The following is a 22,359-nucleotide window of genomic DNA, read 5'->3' as shown; positions in this document are numbered from 1 at the left end:
TATTTAAAAAACTGGAGAATATAGGAATTAGAGGCTGCGCACATGACTGGTTTAAGAGTTTTTTAACGCCTAGATCGCAAGCAGTAAAAATCCACCAAAAGTTATAGTGATTTCGTTCAGGTAAAATGTGGTGTTCCCCAAGGTTCTTTGCTTGGGACAGTACTATTTATAATTCGCATCAACTACTTCTGTGACCTACGGTTATCTAGTCAAGTCAGCACCTTTGCAGATGATACCGCATCGATATTCACTGCAAATGACTTGCGAAATATGGTCAACACACACACACATTTGTAAACAGTGACAAATTGGTTTCACGTGAACAAACTCGCTCTCAACGATGGTAAAACAAAATTTATAATTTTTAAACTCAAGAATCCACCTAATAATAGTAAAACCAGTTTTTCCATCCACATATTGCTACATAACGAACTGAAAAAGTAACCAAAATTGTAACTCTATGGAGATAAGAAAACGCGAATACTATAGCCTAATTAGGATTAAAGATAGACAGCAACTTTAGCTGGAAACCACATATGACAGAAGTATGCAACAAAGTAAGATTTATGCTATCCCGAGTCTGACAATGTTAAGAACATTGTATTTCGAAAGCCTGGGTACCGATTGTTATCCAGTACGGTATACTAAGCTGGCATGGAACGTATCACACCACACTGACAACACTAATCTCTTTACAAAGTAAATCGATACGCATTTTAACCAACATTAAATATACAGACACACAGTGAACGCTAAATATACCGTATTAAATGTCCTTTCACTTAGACCAGCGCTTCCCAAACTGTGGGCTGCCGCCCACAGTTTTGTTGAGGGGGGCCGTGAAATAATGGAAACAAATTTAAAATGTTTTAAGACTAATAAGATAGATATTATCTATCTAATATATATATAAAATATAAGCTAATATGCCATGTCAAATGTGTATGTAAGATGCTAAAAATGTAATATTTGCATTTGATTTTTGCGATATTCGCTATGTATGTTTTGTATTGAATATAAATACAATAAATAATATATGTATTACTTTTTGTTTTTTTTTTTTTTCGATGGGAGCCATGAAATATTTTAATTTTTCCAAGGGTGCCTTTACATCCATAAGTTTGGGAAGCACTGACTTAGACAACTATATATTTACAGATGCTACTTTTCCTCAAGACTGATAACCAGTACGTAAGTATTAGAAAAGATACTTCTGCAGAAAAGCAGGCTTAAAAATTTTTTTTTTTTCACTAAAGCGCAAAAAGAAATAACACACATAAACACTATCTTTGACTCCAAAAATCTTAAACGGCTTAGCGCTATTAATACAAAAGGAATATAATTGGCTTACCAGGCCTCGATTGCAAGACGTGATTAAAAGCTCAGGAAATGTGAACACCTATGAACTTCATGTCACGTATCGTATCCAGTGGAGAGTGAGCTGGGCTTAAGAGGTCAGCTATAGATCTTCAATTACCGAATCCATATGGTCACTGATTGACTGTTGTGCTTTTTGTAGTGGGAAAATTGACCACCGATGACTTTCTCCATTATTTTGGAGAAAGTTGAGGTGATGGCGATTAGCATTCGGACAGCAAACTTCGACCTGTCGTTTTTTGGAATAGGTTGGCATTTTTGGATAAATACACGCTGGTTAGGAAAGATGTTTACCGCTCGAGCACAATAGTTGAGTAAAATCAGGACCAGAAGAGTTTCTAGTGTTCAAGTTGTTGAGAAATTTTCTGATGTTTTTTTGACAAAAAACTGCAGGAGGCATAGCTTTCATATAGATGTTAGTATAGTAGGAGGTTATTTGTCTTGGTCATTTAAGCAGAAGTTTTAAAGAATAGCGAACTGGTGCCATCTGGATGAGAGAGTTGGAAGTCCAGGTGAGCAGAATTTGCGTCCGATAGCCTTTATGAAGTCAGATTTAGCTTGTTTTGCATTTACTGCGTGCATAGGCTGAGTGTGAAGCTGGAGTTCTTGATGCCAGCCACTTGCGGTAAGCAGAGTTTTTTCTTTAACTACTTTAGTACAGTTTCTGTTGACCGAGAGTGGAAGAGAAATTTGGGAAGAATGGGGTATGAAGGTGCTCATGTAAGTGAGAATAATTTTTGAATCGCTCTGAGTCAAAAATTGAATCAGAGTAGCGGAAGCAATAGACAGAGGTCATTCTCCTCTGCACATTTTGTGCAAAAGAATACGAGGTTTTGAGGGGTGAGGGAGAGAATGAACTTCAAGGTTGTCTTGCAAGTAACTGAGAGCAGGGGTAACATCTATGGTAACTAGAAGGAGACCTAGTTAAAAAGAGTTCAAGCGTATTGGGAGAGTGAAGAGGAATTCGTGGAGACATTAGTAAAGACCTTACAATTTGCGTTCTGTCTTTACTTATAGCATATTCAGGTTGGTCTGTTGTGAAGCAGGAGATTAGCTAATGACATTTTCTAAAAAGCAATGTCAGATTTTACGAAGTCGCAGGCAAAAGGACACATGAAGAGTGTGATTTTAATGTGGACAGTATTGGTGTGGCTGCGATTTTGGTTTCTGTCAAGAGTAAGATGTTTGGTTTGCTATTTAAGCCTTGGATGTGAAAGTCAGTTTTTAACGTGGAGTGGCATAGTTTGTTTGTTGTATTTGATCTGTCTTTTTGGTTGGGATCGTTTTTGTGTTCGTTGCTTCCGCTTTTTGTATTCTTCATTAATGGTTAAATAGAAGGACAAGAGATAGTGAATGCAGGGGGAGGAGAGATTTTTGGACATGACATCCATACAGAGTGACCAATCTTTTTCCATAATGTGATATCGACAGTGCCCCCCCACACACTGCTACTCGGTTTGCCTCTCTCGACACTTCTTGGAAGAGTGTGGCAGGGATTATGAGCCATTTGGCTGGGGATCCTGACTCGATATTGACTGCTAGCCGCTATCTGGCGGCATGCCTATGACGTCACCCTTTTTGCTGATGTACCCGCACCATGCAGGAGGTTTGGAGTTTTTAATTTTGTTTTGGCATTTTCCTTGAACGATGTCACACTGCATGGAGAAGAGAGGGGAAAGGACAGAAACTAGAAATCTTGCCTGCTCTGGAGACCAAACATGGCTTTCACCACTCAACGTTAAAAATACTTTCACATCCAAGGCTTAAATAGCAAACCAAACATCTCACTCTTGACAGAAACCCAAATCGCAGCCATACATTGCTTTTTAGAGAATGTCATTAGCCAATAAGCCATGCGATGGTATTTCAAAGGGCTATGAAGGGATCATCTGGTGAATCTACTTTGGCATTCTCCCAACTAGGAGAGTCACCTTTTGCAGGGGGAATACTCGCTGGGTTCGCCAGAGCCCCTTTTGTGGTAACGGGCCATCCCAAGGAAAGGTGGAATTGACTTCACAGAGACAGACTGCCCAGGAGACGCATGATGTACACCTTAGTTTGTATAAAATAAAACTTATTAATAAATAAATTTTAGAAAACACCGAATGGATGGACATGAAAGATCTGCAAATTTCGGTAGCTCAATCTCCTTAACGTTTAAGATTCAATAGCTTATTATGGCCAAATTACTTGGCTTCGTGCAGGCCTTAGTTGAATACTATCGTACGAAGAGAAGGGTTAATCCATTTCCGTATTCTGCTATGGCTGTTTATTGCACTATAAATTAAAGATGCCAAAAATGGTTTCATCCTTTATCCAAGCAAGCAAAGTTTGTGTCTGAAGTATTTTTTCAGGACAGGGGCAACTCGTGTGTAGTAGCTCATAACTTCATACCCTTAGCATCACACAATGCAAAGCACATATCCCTACGGGTCTATGCATTATGAGAAGGGTTACTACCCAGACCGGTTTCGACCTTTATTGAGGTCTCGTCAGTGGGAGCGAGACCCACTGACGAGACCTCATACGTATTTAAGAATGCTGCTGGTTGGTAATCGTCAGCAGTGTTGATCACGATTGGGGAAAAAAAAAGATTTTCCGAAGATTGATAAACTGCTTATTGCGAGTTTCCGTCTGGCTGAGCCACCCACTGACGAGACCTCATACGTATTTAAGAATGCTGCTGGTTGGTAATCGTCAGCAGTGTTGATCACGATTGGGGAAAAAAAAAGATTTTCCGAAGATTGATAAACTGCTTATTGCGAGTTTCCGTCTGGCTGAGCCACGATTTTGAAAACAGCACAGTTGACTTGTTTTTCAAAAGGTAAGATATCCGGGTGTTTAATCAGGTGGAAAAATAACCCGCTTTGCTTGTCTAAGAAGCGTAACTGTTGTCCTAAGACAGTCTGTGAGCAACGAGATCACCATCGGGTGAGAAGGACTGTACTGAAAAACAGAACTTCGCGTGTGCAGCATTTAATGAAGACTTTCCCGACCCATATTTCACCAAACTATGCACAGAGAATTGAAGAGCACTGTTGGCACATGCTTATACAGAAACCACTGATTTCGTGAAAAACCGGAAACGTCGTCTACAGTGGTGTCCGGAACCTCGTGACTGGAAGACTCGAAAAAGTCATGTGGTCCGACGAGTCACGGTACACCTTGTTCTGCACTGACGGTAGGCAGAGCAGAACAAGGTGTACCGTGAACAAGGTGTTTGGCGGGAGTATCGTGAAGCAATGAACCTCCTTGCCTTGTAAACATAATTCAAGGTGGTGTGGGGCATGTTCTGCCGGTACGGAACTGGTCCCCTGATGTTGCTGGAAGTTCGGGTGTCTTCCAAGGAATATCTGAACATTGTTGCCGATCAAGTCCATCCTGCAATGTTGACTTTACGAGTATATTCAGCAGATGACGGTTGTTTCATGGACGACAATGCTACTGGCCATCGCGCAAGAATTGTTTAACGAGCGTGACAGTGACCCATCATCTTCCCTGGCTACCGCAAAGCTGGGATCTGAACCCTATTAAGAATGTATGCGGCATGTTTGGAAAAACAAATTCGGAAACAAAGCCCTCTTCCGTCAAATCTGAGCCAGTTAAACGACTGTCTGGACGCCTAGTATGTTGTAGAATGAATGTATGCTAAACCGCAAATGTGCTGTAATTCGGAGGAGGTCCAACATCATCGGATCGAATGAGTTTCTAATTTCCTTTTTTCCTTCCCACCAAGGCTAGGTGTGAATATTCGAGGGCTAGGTGTGAATCTTTTTTATTTTACTTCTCATCCCCACCTTAAATGGAGTTGACAAGAATTAAAGGCCATCACAACCAAGGATGCAATGGAGATATCAACTCGAGTGCGAATGTGAAATAATCAAACAAGCAAGGATTACACAGAATGAGAAATGAATTCCAAACCTGAAAATTATGTAGTACCAGAGAACAAGTAAAAAATAATGGAATAATTTTTATAAGGACCAATACAAAAGGAGAGAGAAACGAATTCGAAGCCTTTATTAATTTGGAGGCGGTAGATACTGCACCCAATCATAATGGAAGAATTATGAAAAACTTAAGACGTTTCTTATTTATTAGTCCTGAAAATATGGTATTAGCAGAAAACAAAAAAATTAGGGGTGGGAGATTCAGTTTCGTAAGGACCTCAATGTGTTCAATGATATTTTAACTACAAATTCCACGGCAATGCAATCAATCGATGATTATATAAAAAGGACAACAGAGGTAACTATAATCCAACCAGTCTTTCACAATTTCACGAAAAATTTGTATATTCAAGAAGGCTTTTCGATGATACGCAGCCAAATGAACAAGCAGCATTCAGAGCAAGATTCACAACAGTGGATCATCTGCTACTGATGTAATAGAAAGAGTAAACGAATATCACCCTCCTGCATGTTTAGTGTTTGTATATTTTGAAAAAGGCTTCCATTCTGTATATAAAAACCTCCTTAATACAATAGGCCATCCAAAAAAAAAATATATATGTGTGTGTTGAAGATGCCAAGCTATTTTAAACCTGGTTTTACTCCATTTCCCAAGTAAACAAACAGACAAATAAGTCAAGTTTGCGCTTGCAAGTATTGCAAGTCTAGGTGACCCCCACACGTAGTGCAAGTCAAGGCAACTCGTGGTAAAGGTGGAATAAGCTCTGATCACTATTCTTCGTATTTACCCTTAATGCAAAGCACATCTCCTGGAATGATGCTATGTATTATCTTATATATATCTACAGCTAATTTATACTGGTTCTAACTTCATAGAACATCGGCGAAGGAATTTGGCGTTGAGAGAAGTGGTCCGAATATCCAAACTCGTTTTCTGATACATTACAAGTACAATATTTTGTCCAATAGGAAAACTGGAATTAGCATAAATGGAATAAATATTAGTCATTTACGTTCTGAAGATGACATTGTTCTGAGAAAGCAGGGAGAGAAAAAAAAAAAGGCCTGGTATGATGGTGATGACCTGAGATCGCAAGCAAAGACTAAGAATGGTATGCTAACAGAGCTGTGTGAGGAGTGCATTTTGTGAACGTCCGAGGTGAATTTGAGGGAGACGGACGGAGCTGAGACAGACTGCATTGAAATGAATTTCGTGTGTCTGCTGGAAGGAGACTGACGGTTGCGGTGAATAAAAGATCTGAGGAAACAAGAGATGACGAAGACAGGAAAGAGTATGAATGGAGAGGTGAGGGAGTGGGAAAGAAGGAATACAAAAGACAGGGAAGCTTAAGGGAAGACACTGTTATCCGTTGCTGGATACAGAAACGGATGTTTGAATAGACAAGACTTGAGATGGCCAAGAATCTTGGGACAACCTTTCAGGTCTGGGGAAGGATGTAAGATCAGTGATGGGAGAGGAATGTCTGTTGGGGGGGGGGGGGAATTGAGGCGTTACATCTGAGAAGATTTCGGTGGGACTTGTTGCAAAACCAGAAATGAACTTGTGTTGATCTAGTTAATTCGTCCAAAAATTCCTGGAGTTAGTGAATGGTGTTGAACGAGGAGGAATATCCTGACAGGAATAGGAATGGAGTGCAGACGGCAGAAAGGAAGGAGGGTTATGCCCATCCAAAGTGGAGGTGCAAGGAGCAAATGATGGCAGTAGTGTGAGGTAGAGGTGTGCAGGTCTGTTGCTGTGGACCTGGTAATGTGGAAGGCTGTGTGAAGGAAATGTAGACGCAAATTAGTTTGCCAAATAAGAAACGGCTGATCGTTCTGGCTAATATTAATTAATATAGATTGGAATGAAAGGACAGCATCTGAGGGGGGGGGCAAAGAAGATGAACAGAGCACGCGAGGATCAAGAGTCTCGAGATTTATCTCATCAGAGGATGGTATTGTAAATGGAATCATATTTTTCTCCATTTGGTGAAAGTGACTATGAAGCGATCACTTGAGTGGAGGAATATTCCATGTGAGGAATATGTGAAATGACAAGGCTGGTGATTATGACAAACTCGGACAGCTTGCAGCTACATCGTGTTATGGAATGAAGATCAATGCTGCTCGGGCTCTGCTGAGGGCAATTGTGGGACTGATTATTACCAAAATTATTGGTAATAATCAGTCGCACGAGGACTATAGATCAAGGGCTGATCATCTAATTAACATTCAATTTTTTTATTTTCTTCTATGCTTCACTATACTTAGAATGATCTTTGAGTCACGATGGAGGAAACTCAATGTTCACTAATTTTTACAATCTGTTGCATTCCCTTTCTTGGATCTTGTTACCCTCAAACATTTACAGAAATCGTGACTTTCGGTACTTCTTGATAGATTAATCTAATCACGTTGAAGATGCAACGTGTGAAGTCATATTTAAGTTTTTATTTCATTTGTTTCTCCAGTTAGGTAATTCATTAATCGCTCTTTTAATTTCATCTGGTTTGTGGTTCGATAATTTCACCATTCATATTTTCTTCGCTATGTAAGCCTTCAAGTTATTCCTTCCATCTTTTTTTTTTTTCTCTCTCTCTCTCTCTGCTATCTTTGTTACCAGTAATTTTTTTTTTTTTGTCCGGAGATTGCAGGTGTGGCTAGCAATTATTTAATATGCCTTGTCAGCCCCTCCTGTCTTTAATTTATGTTCAACTTCTTTACATATTTATTCCATCCCCAGTCTTCCGTACTGTTCCTTACCTTCTTAGAGTCCTCTTCGTTGTATTATTCTATTAAGTATCTCATTTGTAATCCGAGGGTTCCACGGCTTTAATTTTGAAAATCCTAACATTTTGTGTTGTTCTTTTTGATTATTTTCGTGATGACCGCCAGTCTTTTTTGTTGTTCTTCTCTAGCATGGCATCTGTTTCTTTTTAAAATCCATTTTTATATTTGTCTTCAGCAGTTCAATATTCCATCTTCTCCCCCTTATTCTGTTCATTTTCTTATGTTTTATTCTACATTTTGCAATAATGAGTGAGTGGTCAGCTCCTGAATAGCTATAGCATGACTTGAGTTAGTTTTTTTCTTTCTCTCTCTCTCTCTCTCTCTCTTTGACCTGCGTGTATTCAAGCTAGTATCGTGCAACATTCCCTAGTGATTTCCAGGTATAGTGTTTTTGCTTTTTTGGTACTAGAAAAAGCACCTTGCCAACTATAAGGCCATGCTGTTTACAGAAATCTAACAATCGATCTCCTCTTGCATTCTTCCTGCCTGCTCCAATCGCCCACTTTCTCGCTGTCCTCTCCAACTACCGCATTAAAGTTGCTCGTTGTAATGAAATTGCCTTTCTGATGTTATTAGTTCCTCTAGCTGTTCATATGCCATGCTTTCAGAATTAGTTCTTGGCATGTACCTCTGTTTGAATTATGGTAAGAGTCACTGGGGTAGCTGTTAAAGGTGTCTTCGGTATTCTGTCATTCAGGTAATAAGTATATTTTACTTTCTTTCCTTAGTAACAAACCCGCATTATTTTGTCCTTTCGTTGTTCATTATAGATGAATTTTTCGCTTCTACTCAAATAATCGCTGTTATCCTTCCATCTGGTTTCACTAACTCCTAGAATTACCCCCCCCCCACACACACACACCGAAAAAGTATTTTTTTAAAGTAAAAAAAACCAAACTGACTGGCAGACAATGAGCGAGCCAAGTACTCAGTATTATTCCTTAATCTAGAAATTTGCAAATCTGAGAAAGCGATAAAGGACCACAGATCCAATCAATCCATCTTGCTAGAACATTACAAGAAAGTTTTGATGCGTGCTCAAACCCTTTTCCACGAAAATCCTGGACTTGTATTAATTAGAATACGAACTGGTCATGGTGTATCTGCGAAACGTGCTTTTTAAATGGGGTAAATCCCCACATTGTGATTGTGGAGCTCAAAGACAAACTGCGGATCATATTGTGACTCAGTGTTATCTTAGAGCATATTCAGGAGCTAATCGGACTTTTTGAGCGCTACTCTCGAAGCTATGAACTACTTGACTAATAGGGATATAACTTTTAATTTAATGTTTTTAAAATGAGTTTTAATTTAATGTTTTTAAAAATGACTGTGTATTGCATTGCATGTTTTTGTTATTTATGCTATAGGAATAAAAAGCTTACGGTAATTCAGGATGCCATTTCTTTGGGGGGGGGGGGAATTCTGGGAAGTGCATTCAGGCAGTATAAGTGATGAGCAGGAAAGAGCTGATGTCCTGGAGATCCAGTTGTTATCGACGTCACGGGAATGCCTATGGTACCAGCTGATGGTCACATTTGGGTGCTTTTATTTTGAGTGGTAAATTATGGGTGTGGATGGTTGGTGTGGGTGACAGCACAACTTTCTCTAAAAATGATTTAAGTGTGTAGCATTTCAGACCCTCCCCCCAACAAATTTTTTTTTTTTTTGACTGCAGGAATTTCAGTGTAGATGCTATGCACTTTTAAGTTCATGAACCATGAACTTCATGGTTTCTTTTTCAATGAGTGTAGCACAAGTTTTCTAAAATAATCACTGGATTTCAGTGATTTCGTTGTTACTTTTTTTTTCCTTGAAAAAAATTCTCTGGAATGTGAACAGATGGCACCTCAGTTTTATAAATTTCAGTCGTATATTTGCATGTGTAATTAAGCAGAAATCTGGGTGCTTCAAATGATCTTTTAAACATATATAACTCTGATCGGACTGCTTTGATCAGAGCATAATCAAGAAGTGCTTCGATGCGATTCTTAAATATGTTAAAATTCATTTACTTTTCATAATTAAATAACGTTTTACCCTAATTAACCAGAAATGTATTTCTATAGGGAATTATGGAATAAGTAAACAAGAAATTGTTTCAGCGTGACTTCAAAATAAGAGTGTATTAACGAGTAAGACGTGGTGAACTTAAATGGAGAACACGTCAGTGACACATGAAATGCATTCGTGAGATGTTTTTATTTGCAGTAAATCCAGTGAACGTATAACTAAATGTAAGGGGGAAAATAAGCATTTTTAATAACATTATTAATAAGCATGTTTTTTCTCGTTCTGAAATACTTCCCTCATGTCCGATTAGTTCTTTTTGATATTGGTTCCCATCACACTTGGACTTGTAAGCACATCAGTGCCGTGTTTGGGCTGCAGATGAGGAATCAGATGTTTATTGACATATTTTTGAGGTTGTAGTCGTTTGTGAATACTTCATGAGGAAGGCTGTTCCAGAGGACGGAATAAGAGAAGAAAAGCGGGTTCGGTGTGTTTGCACAGTAAAGGGATGCTGCTCTTGTATTAAATGAGGAATGATGGTCACTACTTCAGTGGGGCAATGACGGTTGAAGTATCTGTACAGTACACGTCGACAGCGCAGAAATATTGCGTCTGAGATGGAGGTTGAAGTGAATCCGTAAGATAGGGATCGTTTCTGGGACGAACTGTTCTCCTCTGGACCGCGTTAACAAGTGCGAGAGAAGTTTTTGGTGCTCCACTCCAAACACGCGAGTAGCATTCTGAGCATGAGAGAGTTGGAATTTGTGTATACTTAAGAGATCGTTGGGTGTAAAATAGCGTCTGTAGCAAAGATAATGCCTAGTTTTTTTGGATGCTGAGGAACTATAGATGTGATATGCTTCTGCCAGGAGAGACTGGAGGTCGTGGAAGGGACCTTCTACGAACCACGCTGCAAATGTCACATACTACTAATGAACTTCCTCCTTAGACTCGTAGAGAAGATGTTTTTTACTAACGCATAAGCGAAATTTCAATGGGAATTACCATTGAAAGATGAGATCAGACAAGGCAAACGTGAAGTTGCACTTGCTGAGATTCATCTTTCTGGAGAATTTAAAAACATCGATCTGGTTATGATGAGTTTTATAACCACATCGATATGCTGTTATAACCACATTTATAACAGCACAACTATCTGCTGAAATTCCAATTCAGCAGATATTTATGCACCACTGTTGAGAGTTGTTGTTCCCTGTAACGCCAAGTGTTCCTTTGTTTTTGATCACCTAAACTGTTATTGGTTACGGAGAAAAAAATTTCAATCAGTCATTGAAATAAGTTTATTTTAGTCTTGGAAAGACCAGTCACACGAAGGATATCTCAGAAACTACACTACAGAGAAGTAGGGCTCAGGGATTTGATGGGTTTTCATTTCAGCGTGGGTGGATCAGATGGCATATTTAGAAGTGTCTTCTCGTTTTTAAGTCCACTTCTTAAACCAGCAGCAAAGTTTGTCAGTCGTCAAGCTTTAAAAGCAGATGAGAGGAAGGGATATCTGTACGTTATGCCTTTTTATAAACGCAGCATCAGAAGTTAAGTAAACCATTGCTGAAAACGCTCAAAGTTATGTCGCGAGAGAGAGAGAGGTAAAGGAGGAAAGATGAAAACCAAAAAAAAATCTTTTGCTGACAATATGATGTCAAAGTTCTTTTTTTTTTTTTTTTCCTGGCCTCGTGTCAACGTGTGTGTGGAAAGAAGTTCTTATCACTTCCAAACCTATGCTGAGTAGAGATCCTGTGGAATCGTGCATACCAGGTACATCTGAATAACATCTTGATTTAGGAAAATGATACCTACGCATTCGTGAGCGTAGCACTTATAATCACGGGAAATCTATTGACGATTATTTTATTACTGTCGAACAATTTCCCCTGTTCAGTGAAGTTGATTGGTTCCTTCAAGACAAGCTACTAATTGTGCTATCAGACTAATATAGGGCCTATATTGAAACACCGCTAATTTATTGCAGAAATGCTGAACACATCCTAACATATTAAAGATGACGTTGTTAATGCTGGCGATATGTTTACAAAAAAGGCCTGTGGGATGCGTATTCTGTAAGCATCTCGCAGGCCCTTTTTGCATCTCCTGCTTTTTATTGCTAATCATTCACTTAATCCGTACTTGGTTTATCCTCCTGACCCAGGTATGTCCTCTGATCAGTGGCGCACCCAGGGAGGGACAACGGACCCCCCCCCCAAAAAAAAGAAAAAAGTTAAAAAAACACTAGAAAATTTTCCAAAATACTTTTACTGATTAAAATTCATTTTTTATTTATGTTGTGTCATGTCTTCTTATGAATTACGGGTCACATAAGGTGAGAGAACCCTATAGTAGTGTTTCTCAACCTATGGTCCCCAACGCTGGGACAGGTGGTCCACAGGCTTAAATTAACCAAATAAATCTATATATTTTAATTATCCAAACAAAACAAATTAAAATTGAATAAGTAAGTAAAAATTATTAAAATAAAATGAATACTTAAAAAAAAATAGCGGCAGAATGACTAGTATGGTTTTATTGCTTCCACCTTCCCTTGCTGTTTTGTCAGATTTGAAGTGAACATGTGTTGACTACATTTCAACCAATTGCTTGTTGTTTATTGATTTTTATGGTTGAAGGTTTTCCTCCTTCAACCAAGGCTCAATATTGTTGTGTCCCAATTTACGATTATTAGGCTTTCAACTATCCTTACATGTGAAAGTCTATTTGTCTTTATCCAAATCTTATCTATATACAAGATATCACCCAAATACAAATATTCAAGCTTCTTCTCCCCCTTTGTTTCCTTATTGTGTCAGACGGAGAAAGCTCTCTTAAACTAAATATTTAGACCTATACGAAGACTCGTATAGGTTTAAATATTTAGTTTAAGATATAAAATTCAAAAACAAGGAGCAATTACCAAAACATGTCTGAGTATGAAACTAATATGCAGTCGTGACCTTTATCTCGTAACTTAACAAATCCCCCCCCCCCCGCTTGATTAGGTTCGTACGTTGTTACAAGTGGTGCATTGAGCTGCAATCTCAGATAACTGTATTTTCAAGGAACAAAAGTTTATTGAACCCTTAAACATGATACAATTCATTCTTTATCAAATAAAACTCAGTTTCAATACTAAGAATATATAATACAAATTAACAGTAGCTAAGCACAAGTATTAGGTTAAGATCTTACAAGAGAATTGTGAACATATCGCCATAACAGATTCTATACATACAAACATGTATAATTCTAGAACTAGTTGACCTTTTTTGTCTAGCCCCTTCCTGATCTGATCACGCTATAATTCTGTATTTTCTAGGACATGTATATTCAGTTACTCTAATTTTCTCACTAAGACAATATGGATTACATTTTATCCTTTCGCTGAGCTAATACACACTTTTGACCTTTTGAAACGGTCTTAAATAAAATACAATGTACATGCATAAATCTCTAGGCACATTTTCATTCTAGTCTGACATGTACTAAAGTCCTAGTATAATTCTCAGTAATGGAGCAATGATTACAGTTACATATGATTTGAATTGACACGAGTTTTTACAGTACTTTTTGACTTGGATCTTCTACACTGGTCTCCACCCTTTTCCGATATTTTACCTTCCTATCTCTTTTATACGATGACCCTACCAGCACCTTCTTCAATTTCTTTTCTTCCCCCTTACTGGAGTCGATTTCACTGACCAATTAGAGTGGTGGTTTTCTGCCAAAACATCATGCGGTCCGTGTGCACGTGACGAAGTCTCATTTCGGGAATTATGACCTTGAGCTTTGGTTCTGTTTAAGCTAACCTCTGTCATCTATACAATTTTTTTTTGCTTTACTTAACCTTATTTTATCATATCACAACTGTAATAAAATTCCATTCTTTTTATTATTTAGTTCAACAAACAATTTCAGCCATATTTTTCACTTGGATGCAAGCATGTTTTTCTTTCTTTTAATTTTTTGTATTCGTTACTTTCAATGGCTCTTAACGATATCTGCTGTTTAGGAACAAGCTTGCTTACTTAGTTATCTATACAGGGATTTTAATTCTTCTCTTGTTACATCATGATAACTGAAATTTTCACATTCTTAAGTTATCAGGGTGTAACAATATATCTTATATATATATCTTATATATAGATATAGATAGATAGATATATAGAGAAAATGCTGTTATGGCAGTTTCACATATTATTGGCATTCGGTTGAAGAGGGTTGGCTTTTCAACTCAATTGTCAGCTTGCTTTTCGCGCGATTTCCTAAAAATATAAATACTGGGGTTAACTCACAACACATTTTGTCTAAGTATTACTTAGCACTTCTGAAGATATATTGTTACACCCTGATAACTTAAGAGAGAGAATTATAGGTTGAATTTTATTGCTGCCCAGCAAACTCACACAATCTAATTAATAATATGTTTTAGTTACTGTGTTTGCAGTGCAACATATGGTTTTGCTTGAGTCTATACAGCATAGTTTCTGTATGAGGAGACATGTGATTTATTAATTAGTGTCGTTTTTATCCCAGTTGTCTCTAATTGCACTATTTGTTGAGAAATATATTACATAGACTCCTCTTACCTTATTCACTGACATAATAAAAGTACTTGTTTTTCTTGCCTCTGCAATATAGTGGCTATTGGGGAAGGGCGTGTTGTTTACCGCGGGAGCAAGTTACTATCGCCCTGCTCTGAACGTGTTTCAGTTTTTTTTTTTTTCATTTGCGAGGTATATGCGAAACTTTTTAATTTCTTTTTTTGAAAAGTAAAATCAGGGGGGGGGGGAATTATATGCGAGTAAGTACGGTATTTCAATTATGGATAAGTACATTTGTACCTTCTTTAAACGGAAAAATAGCTCGGATGACAGTGATGATACAAAACGAGTTTGTAATGACATTTGTGTGTAGTTTCTGAAGAGAAAGAGGTCTGCAACGAATCCACAGAAACACAGAATTCCCATCAGTTGCAATGCGATAATATTAATACGCTGAACGAATGGAAAGACTTGCTGGACACTTGACCAGTGGATCGCATTCAAAAGTAAATACAATTGGTTAGTTTGTAGGAACATTTTTCTGTTTTGTGACTTTTCTCTCTTTTTATGGTAATTATGCCTACATTATTGTGTTATTATTCGACATTTGTTTACAGTTTTGAATGTGTATATAAAGTCAATATCAACAGTAGCCTGATTACGAACGCGTGATGACGGGGAGGTTTGGAGCTTCCCCGGATAGTATTCAAAAGGTAAATACAATTGGTTATTTTGTATAGTTCCCCGAAACTTATTAGTTTAGAATTTAACCACCGGGAAAGGGTTTGTGTCCACCTCAAAACTCTGAAACAGAATTTGGAAACATTTTCCGAATAACTTTTTATAAGAAATTTCTGTTTGTGATTTCTCGATCCATTTCAGGCTTGCAGTCACGAGAACGAACTTTCGTTATCGAAAAAAGAGCAACTAATTGAGCTTTCAAGTGACAGTGGGTTTAAAATGCAATTCCGTGATCGTGGTTTGGATCGATTCTGGATCTCGCCTTCAGTGAGAAGTGAATTTCCCGAATTATTTGAAGAAGTCGAAAATCGTCATGCAGTTTTCTACAACCTATCTTTGCGAGAAACGATTTTCATCGCTCCTTCAAATAAAAACAAAATACAGAATTCGTCTTAGCGTGTGTGTGTGCTGAAGTTGACCAATATTGAGCCAGATATCCAGAAACTCTGCAAGGTCGAGAAGCTCATCCATCTCATTAAAAGTAAATAGTAACATAATCTTATCATTTTATTTATTTGTTTAATAAAAATTAAAACTTTGTTCTAATTTTCATCCACAAAATTTAATTTTTTATCTATATATCTGGCCTGGTTGGCCGACTCTCTAGCCAAAAGGCTGCGAGTTCGAATCCTGCCGTGGGCATGGATGTTTGTGATTGTCTGTGAAAATACTAGTGGTCGGCGGTAGACGGCGTTGGTGTTGATGGTTGTGGTTGGTGAAGATGGAGAGTTGTAGAGTAGGTGCCCTTCCTCGATATGTCTGGACTACCTGGAGGTGTTATGTAATAATGTTCATTGTGCATCACATAGTTTGAATTTGGCACTTGGAAATGCTATATTTGTGACAAATAAGAAATTGCATTGGCATAATTGAAAAGGTACACAATTTCTTCAATACCCCTAAGAGACAGGACGTCCTTGTTGTTTATAATATTATAATATTAATATCTTTTAAGATTTATAATATCTTTTATTTAGCTTACAAAAAATATTTGAATGCACATTACTATTGTCTAAAATAATGCAAAAATCTGACGGTGACCTCTTAATTGCCCTAAATTTTGTTGATGATGTTGTGGCTCAATTAAATACCGTTCGTGAAACACCAGATTCTTTATTTAAAGATATTTATGATGAAGCATGTATAAAAGCCAATAATTTTAATATTGACATTAAAAAGCCAAGGACTTCATCAAAACAAACATTAAGGTCCAATGTTCCAGCCGATTCTGTAGAAGAGTATTTCGGGAGAACTATTTTCATTCCATTTATTGATCAAATATTGACTCAACTTCATGAACGTTTCACTCGGCACTGCAACATTTTGAAAAAATTTTTTTCTCTTCTACCAAATGGAAAAGATGCTCCAACAGCAAGTGCAATGGAAGATTTTCGTCAATTGTGTGAATTTTATGGCTGTGATTTGCCTTATACAAATCCAGCAATTTTGAACGCCGAATTCAAGTTGTGGTATAAGAAATAAAAACCGTTTGCAATAGCTCCATGAAAAAATGCCGTTGATGCAGTTTCAAAGTGTGACAAAATGATATATCCTAACATCTATAACTTATTAAAAATATTTGCAACGCTTCTGGTAACGACATGCATCAGTGAAAGGTCATTTTCTACCATGACACAACCACGATTGAACTACTGGCTTTGCTCTCTCTCTCTCTCTCTCTCTCTCTCTCTCTCTCTCTCTCTCTATATATATATATATATATATATATATATATATATATATATATATATATATATATATATATATATCTCTATACACACACACACACACACACATAGACAGATTAATGTAACCACGACTGAAATAAATTTTCTTTGTGAAAAGAAAACTGGATTTTATTCTTTAAATAAATTTTTATAATTACCTAATGAATTTTATTGAATGAATGAAATTTAACGAATTTTAGTTGAACGGATAAAAATATTTTTAATGCAAATTCATTGTATTAGAATTATTTTTATCCGTTCAACTTGCCCCCCCCCCCACACACACAAGATTAAATCCTGGGTGCACCACTGCCTCCGATGCTGGCTCACACAAGCGATTCTTAACCACTTCCCATGCACTAGTGATATTCATTCCATGTAGTTTCTTACGGCTCTGCTCCACGTTGCCTCCTAAGTTTGTCATGATGTCTAGCTTGGTAGTTCCACAAACTCTTTCTTGACTGAAAATCCACATGTTGAGCGACCTCCCAGGCGAAGTGGGCATGGTCAATTTCATTGATCAGTTGAAGTCTCCCATAATTGTTCAACGTGCACTCATTGTGCTAATCTGCTGTTGCATGTCTTCCACATTTTCTTCAGAACCCCCAGGTCTATAGCAGCAAACAATATATTTTGTCCTCCTGGCCGTTAACTGACCAGACAGCATGAAATGAGCCATTTCCATCAGATCTACAATATTCCTTAACTTTTATTTATTTATTTATTGTTGGTTGAAATTCCTCAGCTAACAATAATAATACCCCTGTCCTATTACCTCTATCTTCTCTGAAAATACAATCTCCATTTCATCCTATCCCTGTAACTACGTCATTCTCTGACAACCAGGTCTCTCTGATGCCAACAAGTTTTGGCCAAGTCGAGCCAAAAACTCCTATCTTATTTCTGATACTTCGGGGATTTGTGTACATGCATTTCATCATCCCTTTTGACCCACAGTCACTCTTACCTATTGTCATTACCTGCCCATTCCGATTAAAATCTCGGGAAACCCGGGATCCCTGCGCCCATCTATCCTAGGGAATGGCTATTTCCACAGTCATTCCTGCACTCACTTGTCCCAGCGGTGGCTAGACATGTGCTTGATAGCTTCCCCTCATAGTATGTCTGATTTGCACTTCCAAACTCGCACCGAATAACTTTTTTTTTCCTCAAATTTAATTCGATCATTCATTCCTCCTGCACAGTCTTCTCATTGACAATCATGACCTTTCTTCTCAATTCTGTCCACGCGGTTAGCCTGGCTATGCGCTTCGCAGCCATATGTCTGGAGAAGGAGTGTCCTAGGTTCGATTCCCGACGACGACATGAGGAGCTTAAGGATCTTTCTCAGCCAGAGCCAAGTCAGTCGGTCTTGGATGTGGACAGCAAAGTTTTTCCCCAGTTTATGTGGGGTTTTCATCCCGCAAGCAGGCAAAATCTTCCCCTTGAATACGCAGGCTACAGTCATACTTAACCCCTCTTTAGGAGGGCTCAACTAGTCCCGAGGAACGGGGGGAACCCCACACGAATGAATAAAATTCTCAATTCTGTCCTGTCATACCGAAACAGCAGACTCACAATCTTTACTTTCTTACTCTTCATTTCAGCTTCTTCTAATAACTGTTTCGTATCCATATTTCTCACTTTTCAAGTCCTTTTGCCTGCTCAAACAATTAATTCGTTCGCTTCTTTCTTCTGCAAACTTTAATGATTCACTAACATCCTTTATCTTGGCACCTGGTAAACATGCTTTCGTCAAGTTCTCTTTAAGTATACCTGTTATCATCGAATCTCCATAGAATACTATCTCTTTTCTCTTACACTTTTCTTTTCCCATTCACTCTTTCTTTCATTCTCCGTCCTGCTATACGACACGTCAATCGTTTCTGCAGTTGCTCACGTTTTGTCACCTGAAGGAGTTCGCGTAAGTGTGCAATTTCATTCCGCGCTGGCATCTCATCATCCACATGGTTGCTTTCAACCACTTCCTTCAACCTCTCATTCGTATTTCGTGCACTATCATTCACTGCTTCTGCTACACTTTCCAGAACATTTCCACAATCCTGGCTTAGATCTACAATATCGCACTTCATTCTTTCGCTCCCGACACAACTCGCATTTCTTATACTCGCTTACGAAATATTTCCGACAAATATTCTGTCTATTTCGCTCTCATACCACAAACCTTTCACTCTCGGCAACGAATGCCATTAAACACACGCTACATCGCACTTAATCCCGCACGTTGATATCAGTCAACATTTGATGTCTTGGTCGCCATTTTTTTGGCCCGCATCGGAGCCATAAAGTAGGTTTTTGAAGAATATCGCACAATAATAGTCGAACAATAGAGTCAAAAAGAAACAAAATACCACGAATTATATTTAACAATATCGCCATGTACTAAAATTAACTTATCTTAACCAATAGCGCACCCAGGGAGGGGCCAAGGGTTCCTTCCTCCCCCCTACCCAAAAGGAAAAAAAAAAACACTAGAAAAAATTTCCAAAAATCTACTCCTAATTAAAATTCATTTTTTTAATGTTGTGTGGTGTATTCTATTTCTATATTACTTATGAATTAGCGGTCACAAGGTGGGAATACCCGATAGCTCTTGGGGAATCACGGCTGCTGTGAACGCGAGGCCAACGAGGTAGTGCTTGGGCGGACCAAGTGCTAATTTGTTTGCCCGAGCCAGACCAGAGGAGATCACCTGTATCATTTATTGACGATCACTGCAGATGCCCAGTTATAGGTCGTATGCAATGCGTAGTGTGTATTCTCAAATTGTCTACTCAACTTCCCCCCCCCCACACCAGATTAAATGCTGAGTGCGCCACTGATGCATGTACTGCAGCCACTACTAAAGGACGATGCTAGTGCCCTTGATTAGTGTTAGTCCAATTTTGTTATGATGAAGACTCAAATTTATTTCCTAAATGTATTTCTGATGGAATTATAGTAAGATATTATTGTACAGTCAATTATGTGGAGTCCAAAGACTCATTGCGGGAGATCCAAACTATCCAGATTACCTATCACCTCTCCTTGAACCCATTAACAGACGAAGCATTCACAACTGACTCTTGCAACCCATTCAAACCAGTAAACCAGATGTGGACATATCAAAGCCTTATAAAGAATTTTCTTATATCTACTTGTTTAATGTGTTCTTTAATAGCCAAGAAATCTTATGGGCTACCTTTTTAGAAATATGTCCTCTAAACTTTAGATTTCCAGATTCATCTCATTTCCTGGAGTACATTGCCATCAATGCGATATATAGCTTGTAATTTATTTATCTCAAAATGCATAACTTCACATTTCTCCACATTAAACTGACACCCATTGTCTTTTGCCATACTGACAGCCTATTTAAATTGTCCTGCAAGCTCTCACATTGGCTTGATAACTATTATTCTACCTATCAGCAAACAACTGAATATTTCCTTTCAAGTTGTTTCCTATATTGTTTATGTACAAATTTAAACAGCAATGGTCCCAACACCGAACCTTGTGGCACACCACTAGTGACATGTTTTTGCCTCAATTCTGTCTGTCCATATACTACTTCTTTATCTGTTCAGCAGCCACCCTCTTATTCACCTAATCAGTGTCATGTCCATCCCCATTTGTTCAAATTTGCAATTTACATAACAGCTCCATGTAGTATTCTGTCAAATGCGTTTTGCAGAATCGTTGAGGCATTTCCTTTATCCAACTGTGTGCTGTTACTCTTATAAAAAGGCAGTAAATTACTAAGGCATGACCGACCCTTCACAAAGCCAAGTTGACTCATACAGTATCATATTTTTATCTACCCATTCTTGAATTCTCGTTTTGACCAATTTTCTAGTACTTTTACCACCAAGCCTGAGATACTGATTGGTCTATAATTTGCTACTGTAGTCTTAAAATCTCCCTTATGCAAAGGAATCGTTTTGCTTGCCCTCTTTCCACTCCCTTGGAACTCCACCAGAGCTGAGACTTAAATGAAAGAGCCTAGTCAGAGGAATTACCAGTTCCCTTGCACATTCTTGCAAAATTGTCGTTGTCGTTAGTAAACGTGGCGGTCGTGTTGAGTTGTTCTGGAAAACGTGTTTTTAAATTAAAGTATAGTGTGCCTTTTTTTGTCTCAAATTGTGCTTCGGTTGGTTACAAGTGTCCTTCAGTGGTGTTATTGTTTCGAACTCTGTTATATATAATTTGTTTGTTTCACTACTTCAGCGACTAAAGATGGCGTCCAACAAGAACGGCTCGGAGGACTTCTATACGAGAGTCTGGCTCTGTGTTGGATTTTTCGCAGTGGATGCGTTGCGGAAACTGTTATATGTATGTGGTGAGGAATGTGAAGGATTTGTGGACTGTTTGGCTAAACGAGAAGAATGAAAATGCCGACGTTTGTGAGAAGTGTCGGGATAGGCTGGAGCGATTAGGAATGGAAGCAGACGTCGGAACCGTAGCGGATGAACTTCGGCAGGAGTTCGGGAAAATGAAAAGTGACCATCTTTTTCAAGAGGAATTGGAAGTGCTCAGTAAGGGGTCCTGGAAATTAAAACAGAGTTAAATAGGTTGAATAGAGAAATTAGGACCACGGAGATTACTATAGCTGAAGTAACAAGAACAGGATTAAGTATGGGAGAGTCTTTGGTGATTGATGAAGAAATAAATAGTATGGGAGTGATTGGGAGTCAACAGAATGAAAGCACAAGAGGTCTAGAAGAAACAAGATGTCGTGAGAGTGATGGAGTAAGTAAAAGAGCGTTGAGTAACGAAACTGGGAGAGTCATACTGAATAGCGTAGAAAATGAGAGCATGAGTGACTCTTGTTTGGACTTGAATGAAGTTATGAGTGGTAAAATATATGTTGATTCTATGATTAAGGGTATGGAGAGCGGTATGCCTGAGGAGTGCTTGGCTGGCAGAACAATAGAGAGAGGGCCAGAGATAAATTTAAGTGGGGGTGCTACATATACAAAAAAAAAAAAAAAAACTTTTTTTCCCTAATCAGTAACGAACTTATTAATAAATAAATTTACATATTAAAAATATTTCATCCTCACCACGAACAATAACAATTATAAATGTTTCATATCAATAGCAATGACAAGTGCAAACGAATATCGGTGAAAGATCGCATTGCATTTGTTTCGTGTAATGATAATTGAAAAAATATTATTCTTTTCATATTTTCAACAGTGACACTCATCATAATTCAGCCTTGTATCTATAATAAATAAATAATTA

The sequence above is a fragment of the Typopeltis vanoorti genome, chromosome 13, assembly GCF_054136105.1.
Source record: "Typopeltis vanoorti isolate ZY-2024b chromosome 13, IOZ_Tvanoo_1.0, whole genome shotgun sequence".
NCBI lineage: Eukaryota > Metazoa > Arthropoda > Arachnida > Uropygi > Thelyphonidae > Typopeltis > Typopeltis vanoorti.
This window is presented reverse-complemented; position numbering follows the sequence as displayed.